The following is a 12,832-nucleotide window of genomic DNA, read 5'->3' as shown; positions in this document are numbered from 1 at the left end:
ATAAAGATCTGATCAAATATGAACAAGATACACCTGTGCTAAAAACAAGAGAAGAAATAGGAGGAGAAGGACACCGGTGTCATTGGTTCACATATATGCAGTTATGTGAACAATTTAAATGAGATAAAAATTTATATAACTTAAAAAAAGAAAAAACAGAGATGGAAAAACAGTTATATATAAATAATGAGCATATTATGCCAAAGATGTAGAAAATATTATTTCAATTAAATCAGGAAGGTGAACAGGTCAGAGAGTGTATGATTAATTGGGAAAGAAATTTTGGATATAATATTTTGTTAGAGAACTGGGGGAAAATGTGGACAAAGGGATTTAAACTTACTTTGTGTTATCATTTAAAGGAAAACTTGTATAAAATGATGTTCAGATGGAACCTAACCCCAGAAAAATATGCAAAATTGTATAAAAAACATTTCTTATGCATGTTGTAAATGTTCACAAAGGGAAGGAACATTTTACAAATCACTTTGCCTTCTCCCAGTTGGAATGCAAGAAATGCATGAAAACAAAGGGACAATCTTCTATCATCCCTACATTTGTATATAATTTTGGATAAAGGAGATACACTATCCATTCACATAATATGGATTTTTTTAACAGAATTTTGAAATTTTGGGCAATCCCTTATAGGAGTCAAGACAGGCCTGTTGAATAATTCATACCTAGGATAAAGAGCAAGGTTACATTTGCTTAAATAAAATCCTAGCATTGCCATGTGGAAGTTGAGGGGCAAAATTTCCTTCATCAGAGATCGCAAACAACAAGGTGAGATCATAGGAGCTAATTCAATATTTATTTTCCACTTAATATCCCTGTTGAGCAAGGAGGCTGAGCGATTCCAACCTTTCTCCCACCCGGATGTTACTGGGGAGGACGGCAGGTGGGGAGGCAATTTTCCTGAACCACCTAGAATATGACTTTCCCGGGTACTGACTTGAAACCCCCGATCTACGTTCCTTTGCTATTCTAAGTATTATAACACGACCGCAATTGGGCTACCCTTGGCCTGAGGTTTTTAGGCCTTATTTTCTGACTTCTGCCCCCTTCCTTGGTGTCAGACCACACCACACTCTTGCAGGCCTTGCAGCATCCTTATTTTATTACTACATTTTGACTGCTAGCAGAGGAAAAGGATTTTAAACGTATTTAAACTTCCAAATGCCTATATGTGTCTGCATATGTTCTTGTCTGTGTGTCTGTGTGTGTGTACATATATGTAGTACATCTGTGGAGAGAGGGAGGGGAGTATATATAGACACAGAAACAAATGCACATAAAGAGGGAGAGGGCAAGATCTGCGTCTCAAGAAAGGGTAAATGAGGGTTGAACTTCAAAACCAATAAAAAAATTAAGAGTTCTAATTACTGAATCAATTCTGTATTCCTGATACTTTTTGAGAGCAGAACATGAGAACAATTTCCCTTTGCTGTCCTTCAGGTGGAATATATATATATATATTTTCAATTTATATTCTGTACTGAGATTTGCCATTTTCTTCCTATCCAAATGGAAAACAGATCCCACAATGCCCAGGCCTAGATCAGCAATTTGTCCCTCTTGGCACTCAGGCAGCTTTCTCAGGTCCCTCTCAAGTCCCCTGGGAAAATGCAGCCTTCTGGGGCTGAGCTGACTTGCAGAGCGGCTCTGAGGAAGGGAAGGTTTTTGCCCGGCTTCAGACTCACTTCCTCTCACTGTGTCTCCCGCACAGTAATAGACTGCTGTGTCCTCCGGCTTCAGACTGTTCATTTGCAGATAGACTTGGCTTTTGGAATTGTCCCTGGAGATGGTGAAGCGTCCCTTGACTTTGTCCGAGTAGTAAGTACTGGAACTGGTATACATGGATGCCACCCATTCCAGCCCTTTTCCAGGGGCCTGTCTCACCCAGCTCATGTCATAGCTGCCGAAGTCGAACCCAGAGCCTTGGCAGGAGAGACGGAGGGACTCTCCAGGCCTCCTCACGTCCCCTCCGGACTCCACCAACTGGGCCTCTGACAGGACACCTAAAATAAAAGTTGTTTTAATGAGTTCTCCTTTATGCAAGAATTAAAATGGAAAGAACCTGAATAGGAGGGAAACAATTACCTCTGAGGACTGCTAGGAAGGAAACCAAAATCAGCCACAGGATCATTTTTCCTCCCATTAAGGAATAGAGGGGAATTGACAAGAAAGTATTCAGGAAGGGGCACAAACTGTGTTGGTGGGAGTAGCCTGAAAAGAGACACCCTGGGGCTCCTTTAAAGGGGAAATTGTGGCCTGATTTACATAACGCTCAGCATAAAAGAGCCCCTTGGTGCATTGAGGTATAGATTTCAAGTAAGGGTTTTAAGGTGACAGAAAGAAATCAGGCATTGAAATTTCCTCAAATAGCCATGTTACAGTCCGGAAATGAAGAGGATGGCACATCGGAGTTCAAAATGGTTGCTCCGCAGTGGTTCCCTTGACCACGTTCTTTGGAAGAAACCAAAATGAAGTCAATGCAGACCAAGCCATGAGGCCCAATTAATAGGCCACAGATTGGTTTTACCTACATATCCAAGTCTCAAAGTCGAAATATAAATCATTGGAAGCCTGTATAATGTTTCTTAATGGTTTGGTTTTTAAGTCAGCAGCCATACTGACTACAAATATTGGGGGGGGGGGGGGTTGGGTTGCCATTTTTATGGTCTTCTTACCTGTTTTTAACTGCCCAGAGTTATTTCATACTAAGACTCAAAAAACTCGCTCTCCTACACTTATTCCATGGACTGAGAAACAGAAATAAATGACTTTTCATTTTCCAAACAATTCAGTTTGTTCTATATTTAGCAAAGCACATCTGGTCTCAACTCAGATGTGGCTTCATGGTGAGGGATGTAATCTCTTGGGATGTTAAATTTCCCTGAATTGCCTTCAGTGGTCTCTCAGGAAAATGAGAGTCAAAGTAATGATGCCTCCGAAGTGAGACAAGGCCTGCAGACCCTTCCATTGCTCCCCTCCCCCACCCCCTCCCCCACCCCACATATATGAAAAGTGATTGCATGTGGCAACACTGCCCCCTGGTGGAAAACCTGAGGAGGGGAGGCATCTATTTAACTTTCCAAAGAGATTCCCATTAAGAAATGGGAATTAGGCCTCAAAAGAAATGAAAGAGCTCCAGGAAAGTTAAGCTGGTATAGGGAGTAATCAAAAAACACACTTTTGTTATATGACAGGAAATTCCTTTTGATGGGTTTTTCTATGAGATACTGTATTTTCTTTAGGTCATGTATTCTTATTTTATCTCATAAATATCATGAAATCGTGTAAAAACAACTTGGGAAGGACCACCTCGGTCCTCTAGTACAAACCATCCCTAACTGGTGGGAAGCCAGACCCTCTCTGCAGACCTCCAACCAGAACAGGCTGTTCCAGCCAGATTGAAACAGGTCCCCCTCGTTCTTCCCTCTCCCTCATTTTACTTCAGGCAGACCGGGTTGGAAGGGCTTATCATTGGCCAGAACCTTCTCTATATGAGTTTTGTATTCTCTCTGATATGAGAATAATTCTTAGCACCTCTTGTCCTTCTCCTGCCATTCATTTGAAAAAGGTTTTGCTAAATATGAGACTTAGAGGAAAATATAATTTTATCCTCTTTTTAGTTTTCTTTATTTCTTCATTATTTCTTCCACTTTTCCTAGGTAAATTCTATCTCTACATATGCTGGACCATTTTTGGCCATTTTGTATGGTTCAGTTAAAGGAGAAGCAATAACTGATTATAGAGTCCTCAAGAAAAAAAAGAGGCACTCAGTCAGTCTTCGTTTTTCTCCTAAACTCAGGGCAGGTCCCTCAAGCCCTGGTCACCCCGTGGCTCGACTATTGTAACACACTCTAAGTAGGGCTGCTCTTGAACACTGCCCAAAGTCTTCCAATGGTCCAGAATGCCATGTTGCAAGTCATGGTGGGCTTTTCTCAGTATGCCTGACGAACAGCTTGCTCCACAAGTTCCCTTGGTTGCCAGGGTGATTTTTCTATAAATATGGAGTGCCAATAAAACTAGACTTTTTATCTTTATTCATTTATATTTCAGCTTTCATCATCACCCATCTCACTTGAAGAGCATCTCTGGGCATTTTACGATAAAGGTTCATGTGATGTAGACTAAGCCATTGAAAATGATATTCATAGCACAATCGTTGAAGGTCCGCACGTCACAAAATCAAGAAATTTGTTTATAACCAACCTTTTGCCAAATGGCTGAGAAAGATAATCAATCACTTTGCCTTCTCCCAGTTAAAATGCAAGAAATGCATGAAAACTGAAGGACAACCTTCTATCATCCCTGAATTTATATATGATTTTGGATAAAGGAGATACACTATCCATTCACATAATATGGATTTTTTTTTTAAAGAATTTTGAGATTTTGGGCAAGTCCTTATAAGAGTCAAGACAGGAATGTTGAATAATTCGTACCTGGGATAAAGAGCAGGGCTACATTTGATTAAATAGAAATCTGGGATTGCCACGTGGAAGTTGAGGGGCTGATTTTCCTTAATGTCAGGGTCAGTCTCGCTTCGCAATAAGACACAGAGTCACTTAATGGGTATTAAGGATTTCTGGTTTATTGGAATGATGGCTGACAGAACAAAAAACAGCAACGGGGGTGGTGGTGTGGAGGTGCCCCTTTTATACCCTCTTGTAGTGCCCCGGGCTCCTCCACCCTGCATTGTCCCAATCCCTCTTGATGGGACCCTTGATGGCTGCCTGGGCGTTTTCCCGGTGTCTTCCTTTGTTTCCTGGATTCGGTTGTGTCTTCCAGGGCACCAGGTGCGGCTTATCTCCGTTCGTCCGATGTCCTTCTTTTCAGCTGTCTATGGGTCCATGGGTGTGGGTGCTTTTGGGTGCTTGTGTTAATCCCTGGTTTAATTATCTCCTTCCTCTATTTCTTAATGATCATGATCTACGTTGTGAGGCTCTTTGTGCCTTGCAACGAGGTCATGACACTTAATCACAGATCAAAAACTACAAGGTGAGAGCATAGGAGTTATTTTAATATTTATTTTCCATTTAAATTTCCTGTTGAGCAAAGAGGCTGAGCAATTACAATCTTCCCCCCACCCGGAAGTTAGTGGAGGGGATGGCAGGTCGAGGCATCCCTGGGTGGGGAGGGGGTGGCAGCAGGACCTGCCAGGCAGCTACCAAAGGCTTGAAGAGAGTCCAATCTCAGCAGACCCAGGAGGCTTTTGTAAGAGGATCACTGCAATTCCCAAAGTTTTGGTTTCGTGACTCTACTCGGCATTAGGGAGGGAGTCTCAGGATTAAGGGAATAGAATACGTATTAATATAGAAGGAATGGGAAATGAGCATCATGTAGAAAATAATTTAACTGAGGAGAGATGGCAGTATTCAGAGAAACAAATGGGAATGAATGGAAATATTCATCAAGGAAGAAATGTAGGTAATGAGTCCCTATTTGTACTCTCAAGAAATTTTAACATTTTTATTAAAAAAACAAAAAGCTTCTTAATACATCCTCTTGCCCTAATATTTCCTTCTTATACCTGTCATGGGTTCTTTTTAAATTATCCCCAATTTGATTTTCTCAGGCTCAAAAGATTCCCCCAAAGCAGCAGAACATATGACAACTGGAGTTTTTGTATTAATTAATTTCATTCATTCATTTCCTGTCCTGCGTTTAGTTTTATTTTTTTTGTTAATAACTCAAGTCAGTGATCATACCAAATGCTCCCTCCTCCTCCTCTTTTCCCTATGACAGCAACCCTGTGAGGCGGGTTGGGCTGACAGAGAGCGCTTGGCCCACGGTCACCCAGCTGGCTCTCAGGCCTCAGGCGGGGCGAGAACTCACGGCCTCCTGGATTCTAGCCCATTTCCTTAACCACTAGACCAGCCTGGCTCTCCCTATAGGGGGTGTTGTGGTGTTTTATTTTAAACAAACAAAGAAAACATATCTAAGGTACAAAAGTGAAACTTACAAATTTCTCTGTTAGTGTTCTCTAGGGCTATTAATTAATATCCTATCTTATAGCCTATATTACTAAAGAGACAATATCATACAGTGTTACCTAATATTACTTTGCTATACTCTATAATATTACTTTTATCCTATACTATTGACTGAATCAGCTTGGAGAGCGGCTCTACAGAAGGGACGGTTTTTGCCAGGCTTCAGACTCAGTTCCTCTCACTGTGTTTCCTGCAAAGTAATAGACTACCGTGTCCTCTGGCTTCAGCCTGCTCATTTGAAGATACAGCTGACTGCGGGAATCGTCCCTGGAGATGGTGAACCGCCCATTGACTTTATCTGAATAATAAATTGGAGATGAGTGTCTACTAATCACTGCCACCCATTCTAGTCCTTTCCCTGGGGCCTGTCTCACCCAGCTCATCCAATAGCTGCTGAAGGTGAAGCCGGAGGCTTGGCAGGAGAGACGGAGGAACTCTCCAGGCCTCCTCACGTCCCCTCCGGACTCCACCAACTGGACCTCATACTGAACACCGAAAAAGAAAGGTGTTTTGGTGAAATCTCCCGTATACAAGCAGAACACATGGAAAGAACCTGAATAGGGAGGAAACAATGACCCGGATCATTTTTGCTCCCTCTAATGAATAGAGGAGAATTGATAGGAAATGATTCAGGAAAGTGCTCCAACTTTGGGTTGGTAGGTTTAGCCTGAATGGGGAAACCATGAGGCTCCTTTAAAGAGTAAATGATGCCTCAATTTACATATTGCTTGGGAGAAAAATGCCCCTGAAGACATTGACTTGTAGATTCCTTTGCACAAACTTACATTTCTGATATTCCAATTATATTCCAGTTCTAAGTAAAGTGATAGCAGGCTTTTTTTTTTTTTTTTTATTCTGTTTATTCAGTGGAGAAAGAAACACATGCAAAATTTCACCACTTTTCAAAAATAATTCAGGTTTATAGAGAATATACTTGCATGAACTCCACTTTAAAGAAACCCATCAGAGACAGGATATAAAAAGGCTAGTATAACTCAGTTAGGAAGTTTGCTACTCCATTGCTTCCTTAATGTTTCCTTCTTTCTTTGCTAATTGGAATACCCCACATAAATGAAATGGTGATTAAGAATTGAGGAACAATTTGTAAGCCACCGTTGTTGGGTCCACCCAACTCACAAAGTCAGAGTCAAATAAATCACATTATGGCCAGATACACCCTCTCCACTGAATGAGAACGAAAAGGAATAACTCCCTTTGTATTGGCCAAAACCAAAAAAAAAAGTTTTCGTCTTTGTTTAAAAAATCACATCTGTTTTAAACTCCAACATGGCTTCACAGTGAAGATTATGAGAAGTGAATTATTTTGAGATCCTTTGAGGGAACTTTGAAGCAAGTATCAGAAGATATAATCAATATTTGAAATGGGATGATATTTCTGCAGACTGGTTCCATTTCCCTGACCCCCTCTCCCCCTTTGGCAATACTGCCCTCTGCTGTAAGTGAGGAGGCAATCCCCAAAGAGATCCTTTGTCGATGAGTTAATCGATGCATCTTCTGTGGCTGGGGGAGTCTCAGTTTTTCTCCTAAACTCAGGGCAGGTCACTCAAGAACTGGTCACCCCGTGGCTCGACTACTGTAACACACTCTAAGTAGGGCTGCCGTTGAAGACCGCCCAAAGTCTTCCAATGGTCCAGAATGCCATGTTGCAAGTCATGGTGGGCTTTTCTCAGTATGCCTGATGAACAGCTTGCTCCCCAAGTTGCCTTGGTTGCCAGGCTGATTCCAAAGGTCAGATCACTCCTGCCCTGGTCGCCCCATGGCGTGATTGTGAAATTTATCCGCGGCTCAGAGAAAAGAAGGATGGCAGCAATTCGCTTTCTAAAGATTCCCTCTCATGCTTCTGCTTTGTTCTTTGGCATGTGACAATGATCCTTCCTTTATCACCCTCTTTTAGTTTCCCTGGATGTCTGAGGTTTTCAATAGTGTGAGATAAAAAAATGACTCCATTCGTTTTGGTTTAATGTTTATTTAATTTATTAAAAAAAACATGCACTTCTTCTCTGTCTCCAAACTTTGGGAACCATGTTTGTTATGACCACCCCAACTTGTTTTTCTCCTTTCTTTCCTCCCAAAAGCTTCTGCTGCAATTGAGCAGAGAAACATGAAAACAAGCCAACAACATCCACCTGCCCCCCTATTGCAAAAATCCGGGTAATTGAGGGAACCAAATTATTCACTTGGAGGAAAAAAATGGAACCCTGTCTCTTCATATCTGCCTGCTTGATTCTCTTTGCAAATCCAAGCAAAACTGGAAGCAGAAGGAAAAAAAGAACAAGCAAAGAGTGTGTCAGAATTCAAGTCTCTTTCTGGAATTCGGCCACTTTCTTCTTTCAAGGCCCCCATTCCCTCCACTGTCCTCCCCACTGGCCTGTCTGGAGGCAAGATGTGCTTCAGACCATCCAGGGACTCCTGGCTCTGCCCAATCCCTTCCAGGCTCCCTTTTGCAGAGGCCTGTAAGGAGGGAGTCTCCCCTCTCCCCCCACCCTGCTTCAGCCTTCTCTTTCCCTCAAAGAACACACAGGGGCTGCAGGGCCAGTGTCCTGCTCAGCAACTCAAAGGTACCCTGCGAAAACTCTCCTCTTTCATTCATGAAATTCACGGATCAAACGTGTGGATGGAGGCAGCTCCAGACAACGGGGGTTTCTGTTTGGCTCCAGGCTGAGCTCCTCTCATCTTGTAATGTTTAACGAAAATGCTATTAGCAGGCAAGCAAGGTTTTGAAGTTGGTCCTGGCCTCCCTCTTCTAGCTCTGTCGCTGCCTTTTTTGTGCTTGTGGGTTCTTTCAGAAGAACTTTTTGTGATTTTTTTTTTTTTTTTTGGTATAGTCTTTAACAAATTCAATGTACCAGTTCAAAGTGTGGTTCATGGATGAACTTGCAGAGCAGCTCTGAGCAATGGGAAGTTTTTGCCAGGCCTCAGACTCACTTCCTCTCACTGTCTCCCGCACAGTAATAGACAGCCGAGTCCTCCGGTTTCAGGCTGCTCATCTGCAGATAGACTTGGCTTTTGGAGTTGTCCCTGGAGTTGGTGAAGCGTCCCTTGACTTTGTCCAAGTACTAAATGGTACCAGAATTGTAGGTTATCCATGCCACCCATTCCAGTCCTGTTCCAGGAGCCGGTCTGCACCCAGTAACTTCTGAAGGTGAACCCGGAGCCTTGACAGGAGAGACGGAGGGACTCTCCAGGCCTTCTCACATCCCCACCGGACTCCACCAACTGGCCCTCAGACTGGACACCTACAAAGAAATGTGTTTGGGTGAAACCTCCTGTATACAAGAACAGCAAATTGAAGCAAATTCTATAGAGAGGTCAGAATTACCTCTGAGGATTACTACTAAGGACACCAGGTTTAGCTACAGGATCATTTTTGCCCCTGCTAATGAACAAAGGGGAAATACAGGACAGGATTCAGGAAAGGGCACAAACAATGTGCTGGTGGGGGTAGCATGAAGGGGAAACCATGGGGCTCCTTTGAAGGGGAAATGGTGTCCTGATTTACGTATCGCTCTGGATAAAAGAGCCCCTCGGGGCATTGGGGTTTGATTTCTTTACACACAGCTTTCACATATGAATTTGAATGGATGGAAACATCTCAGAACAATCAAGAATTTAACTGAGGAGAGATGGCGGTATTCGGAGAACCAAATGGGAAATGAACTGAAATATTGATCAAGGAAGAAATGTAGTTAATGAGTCCCTATTTGTACCTCTCAAGAAATTATAACGTTTATATATATAAGCTTCCTAGTACATTCTCTTGCCCTAATATTTCCTTCTTGTACCTGTCATGGGTTCTTTTTAAACTATGCCCAATTTGATTGCCTCAGGCTCAAAAGATCCCCCCAGAACAGCAGAACCTATGACAATTGGAGTTTTTGTATTAATTCATTTCATTCATTCACTTTCTGTCATGGTTTTATTTTTATTTATTTTTTATTAATAACTCAAGGCAGTGATCATAGCAAATACTCCCTCCTCCTGCGATTTTCCCTGCGACAGCAACCCTGTGAGGCGGGTTGGGCTGAGAGAGCGCTTGGCCCACGGTCACCCAGCTGGCTGTCAGGCCTCAGGCGGGGCGAGAACTCACGGCCTCCTGGATTCTAGCCCCTTTCCTTAACCACGAGACCAGCCTGGCTCTCCCTATAGGGGGTGGGGTGATGTTTTATTTTAAACAAACAAACAAAACTTATATAAATACAAAAGTGTAACTTACAAATTTCTATGTGAGTGTTCTCTAAGGCTATAAATTAATATCCTGTCTTATATCCTATATTACTAAAGAGACAATATCATAGAGTGTCACCTATTATTACTTTTCTATACTCTATAATATTACTTTTATGCTATACTATTGACTGAATGAACTTCGAGAGCTGCTCTACAGAAGGGACGGTTTTTGCCAGGCTACAGACTCAGTTCCTCTCACTGTGTCTCCTGCACAGAAATAGACTGCCGTGTCCTCCGGCTTCAGGCTGTTCATTTGCAGACACAGCTGACTGCAGGAATTGTCCCTGGAGATGGTGATGCGTCCCTTGACTTTGTCCAAGTAGTAGGTTTCTCCATCATAATCTACCATTGCAATGCATTCCAGCCCTTTCCCAGGGTCCTCTCTCAGTCAGTGCATGTAGGAGCTGCTGAAGTCAAAGCCGGAGGCTTGGCAGGAGAGACGGAGGGACTCTCCAGGCCTTCTCAGGTCCCCTCCAGACTCCACCAACTGGACAACAGACTGAACTCCTAAAAAAAAAAAGGTGTTTTAATAAGCTATCCTGTATACAAGAATTAAAATGGAAAGCAGCCTTTCCAAGTCCATCATTGCTTTGAACGGTCATTAAGCAATAAGTTGTTAAGTGAGGTATTCCTCTATATTGATGTGGAAGGAACAAGAAAAGAGCAACATGTAGAAAAGAATGAAACTGGGGAGGGGTGGCGATATTGAGAACCAAAGGGGACTGAACTGCAAAATACCTCAAGGAACAATTGTCGGTAAGGAATCCATATTTCTACCTCAGCTTAGATTTTAACTTCTTAAAAAGGGCCCAGTTTATTCCACTGCCCTGAGATTTCCTTCATCTCCCCTTCCAAAGATCTAACCACTGTTGGAAGGAAATCTCATCATCTTCATTCAGAGCTGGGAATAAAAATGCTCAGGCCGTTGTGTGAACAGGTGGAAAGCTGATTTTCGAAGAGCTTGTAGAACAACGGCAGTGGCCACAGTTTGGAATTTCCTGCCATCTCTTTATGTGGACAAGCTTTGCGAGGCTGTTCTAGCCAGATTGAAGCAGGTCCCCCTTGTTCTTCCTTCACCCTCGTTTTACTCTTGCCAGACCGGGTTGGAAGGGCTTATCATTGGGCAAAAACTGCTCTATCCTAGTTCTGTATTCTGTCTGATAAGACAATAATTCATAAAACCTCTTGTCCTTCTTCTACCATTCATTCATGGTGGATGACTGTGGATTTGCTAAATATGAGACTTAGAGGAAAACATAATTTTATCCTCTTTTTATTTTTATTTTTTTCTTCAAACTGTATCCCACTTATTTTACATAAATTCCATCTCTACATTCACAGGACCCCTTTTGGCCATTTCCTATCCTTCAATTAAAGCAGAAGCTGAAACTGAACATACAGTCCTCAGGATAAAAGAGGATCTCAGTGCATTGACCTTCCACCTTTCCTTGAAGGTATATTTCACACAAGAGAGAGGGAAGAGGAGAGGAGAGGAGAGGAGAGGAGAGGAGAGGAGAAATGTCCCTTAATTTACAAATATCCTCAGAGAAAATACTCGCTCTTTCCATTCACATGAGTTATTTCTTTGAAACTGTTTTCATATTATGGGCCAGTTCTTATAGGAGTCAGGACATTGGAGAAAATAAACCGAGTATTTTTTTTATATGTCAAACCATGTCACTAGGATTGGCTAGCACCGGCCAAGAATTATTTAGTAGCTACTTCAGAGACAGAGTGGGAAGTCATAGCTGATTTCAAAAGAAAAAGTATGAGGGATTTTTCTGTACATATGCAGTGTCAATGGAACTAGAGATTTCATTCATTTATATTTGATTTTTCATCATCACCCATCTCACTTGAAGAGCATCTCTGGGCATCTTACGATAAAGGATCATCTGATGTAGACTAAGCTATTGAGAATGATATGCATCGCACATTCGTTGAATGTCCGCATGTCGCAAAGTCAAGAAATCTGTTTATAACAAACCTTTTCCCAAACGGCTGAGAAAGACAATCAATCACATTTTATAAATTAAAACCTAGCATTCCCATGTGGAAGTTCTGGTGTTGATTTTCATAAATCACAGATCAAAATCTATAAGATGAGACCATAGGAGTTATTTCAATATTTTTTTTTCCATTTAATTTTCCTGTTGAGCAAAGAGGCTGAGCGATTCCATCCTTTCTCCCATCCAGAAGTTACTGGGGAGGGCGGCAGGTGGGGAGGGGGTTTTCCTAAACAACCTAGAACATGACTTTCCCTGGAACTGACTTGAAACCCCCGATCTACGTTCCTTTGCTATTCTAAGTATTATAACACGACAGCAATTAGGCTACCCTTGGCCTGATGTTTTTAGGCCTTGTTTTCTGGCTTCTGCCCCCTTCCTTGGTGTCAGACCACACCACACTCTGGCAGGCCTTGCAGCATCCTTATTTTATTACTACATTGCGACTGCTAGCAGAGGAAAATGATTGTAAATGTATTTAAACTTCCAAATGCCTATATGTGTCTGCATACGTTCTTGTGTGTGTCCCTGTGTGTGTGTACATGTATGTAGTACATCTATGGAGTGAGGGAG

At 42.2% G+C, this 12,832-nt stretch overlaps 1 protein-coding gene across 1 annotated transcript in view; it reads right to left on the bottom strand.

The window, feature by feature from the left end:
• LOC134497122 (immunoglobulin gamma-1 heavy chain-like) overlaps positions 1 to 12,832 on the bottom strand; it is a 33,779-nt gene that overhangs the window by 20,048 nt on the left and 899 nt on the right. The gene's annotated exons all lie outside the window — the stretch shown is intronic.

This window comes from Candoia aspera, chromosome 4 (assembly GCF_035149785.1).
Source record: "Candoia aspera isolate rCanAsp1 chromosome 4, rCanAsp1.hap2, whole genome shotgun sequence".
NCBI lineage: Eukaryota > Metazoa > Chordata > Lepidosauria > Squamata > Boidae > Candoia > Candoia aspera.
This window is presented reverse-complemented; position numbering and strand designations above follow the sequence as displayed.